Genomic DNA, 2,460 nt, shown 5'->3' with positions numbered 1-2,460 from the left:
CACGCACACGCCCCTCTCACACTCCCTCTCACAAAAACACAGCTCGTCACGCTCTCTCTCACACACTCACACCCAACAAACTCAACACTCACAAACTCAGTCCTCACTCTAACAATACTCACACAACACAACCCCCATCACTCACAAATCACTACACATCACACACACCCACGCAGCACACTCAGAAGCCAACTGACACCACACCTCACTCACACACAAACCACCCATCCCGCCCTACACAAACTCCTCACACACCCCCCCCCCTCCCGCACTTTCATCAAAACTCCACAGCATCCAGCTTCATTGGCCTGCAACGACACAGACTGGGTTCAAAGACTGGTTTCATGAGACTGGGTTCATTCGCGGCCTCTGTTTCACAGGTCCACAAACCACCGAGCGAGCTGCTCACCCGAACAGGTCCTGGCCCAGCTAACGCCCGAGCAGAACCGTCTTCTGGAATCCAGATCATCATCCTAACAGAAGGACTTTTGGTGTTTGCCTTAGAGGATCCTGATCCTCGCTTTAAGGGACAATGTTGCCTGCACCTTCAGCCTGGGTGGAAACAACATCTCAGCTGTGGCCTGACTCAAACTGTCCATCCTTTGCCGTGCAGATTCGTAAGAAAGCGTAAGTCAGTGGGATCCTGGGCCCAGTCCCATTGAGCAGTGGCTTATTACTGTTGCTATTCATTTTTATAGTCTTTTTGTTGGGGATGGACAGTGGTCAAGCAGCTAATTTCGTAAAGGTTGTGTCAGCCTCTGCCTTTGTCATGGTGAAAGGTATTCCTCCATCCCCTTGGACAGTCACCAAGCAGCAAACCACCACCCCTTCCATAAACTAACGAACACGACGACTTGTAAAACACCTCTCTTTTTTTTCTTCTTTTTCCCTCTCTCCTTTTATTTTTGGTCTTTGCATGGGAACATCCCCCCTCACAGCCCGTTTGGGTCGCCGTAGGGGGATGTCTGTTACAGCTCCATTTTCCATTTTGTTCTTGTTTTCCCTCACTGTGGCCGCCCCTCCCTGATGTTAAGGTTGTTTTACCAGGGCCCTCTGAGCCCTTCTCAAAGGAAATGGCCACTTGTGCTAAGTGGGACCACGTGCCCCTGTTTCAAAAGGGTTAGATCCTGTTAATCACCTTGATTAAAACCTGGGCGTAGTTGTAGGGTAAGAACTCCTGTCCATAGCTGCAAGACTCTATTGGTGTTATTTTAGGATCCTGGGCATGAGCTCATAACTTCAGGGCTCAGGTGCTAGTCCAAAACATGCCTCTGGCTCGCCTGCAGTTTTTTCTCTGGCCTCCCTGTAAGAAAGGGAGCCAATCAGAGCTACTGGCGGGAAGCTGCCAGGGTTTGCCTTTAAAAACAGACATTTTTTGAACAGACTTCAGAAAGGTTCTTGCATTGCTGCCTGGTCTGATCAACCAGGGGTTCTGGGGGTCCTTTCTCTGCTCTCATTTCATTTTTGAGCATACCCCAATTTTTGAAACCCCCCCCCCCCCCCCGAAGACCGAATTGTTGCCTGAGAGATCTCCTGATTATCAAGACTGTAACCGAGCCTTCTGATGTGCTTGCTGTTTCTGCCCCCTCTGCTGCTGCCTTGGGGGATGGTAAGAATCCCTCTGTGAAACTTTCTATACTTTTATTTTATTATTTTAGCTGCTGGCTCTGTCTCCCCAGCACACAGACTCAAGCTAAACCTTGGTCTGTGTCTTAAAACCTCTCTCTTAAACCCCGTGGCACTCTTCCACTGAAAATAAGTTTGTGCTGCTGCTAAGTTCTGCTCCTGTGGGCTTTGCCTTGGACTGTTTTTTCAGCTGTATATCCACTGCTGCAGCCACCTCCCCTTAGCTTCCTTGGGGGTGCCTTGGGAGCTGTAATTCTGGGCACATACCACTCTGCCCTCTGTAACTTCCCCATAGCATAAGGTGCACCATAGGTTTTGTTTTTTCTTTCTTTGTTTGATAAGTCATAGTTTGTTAAGATTGTAAAGCTTGTAAGTCTCACCTGCCTTGCTATAGTTCGTTTTGTTTTGTTGCTCCATATAAGCTGCTTGTCATTTTTATATAAGTTTGATTAAGTTAGAGAAGATAAGGATTTTGCTGCCTTTTTGATGTTAGTTTCTGTGTCTTTTGCTAGTTGCTTTTCAAATGCTTTTTTGGCCTTCCTAATTATACTTGATGATGGGTGGTAGCATTGTTGTCAATAGTCTGTATTCTTTTGAATGCTCTCCCTTCATCCTTCCAGGCTGGAGCTCCTCTTTAGCTAACATCTGAAAGTGTGTGTGCAGTTCTTGGGATGTTTTTTCCCCTTTTGCCCCAGCCTGTTGTTGGAAACTGTATTTATGTGTAAGGTTTGAAAATAAATAAAATACATATTGAAATATAAACTTGTATTATGATGGCTTCTCATGTCTTCAGTCTTGCCATGCTATTTAAATAGTTGGCTTTATTTTTGCAGA

This window comes from Mauremys mutica, unplaced genomic scaffold (assembly GCF_020497125.1).
Source record: "Mauremys mutica isolate MM-2020 ecotype Southern unplaced genomic scaffold, ASM2049712v1 001029F_np12_subseq_101164:150833_obj, whole genome shotgun sequence".
NCBI lineage: Eukaryota > Metazoa > Chordata > Testudines > Geoemydidae > Mauremys > Mauremys mutica.
The sequence above is the reverse complement of the archived record's forward strand: the minus strand, read 5'-3'. Positions refer to the sequence as shown.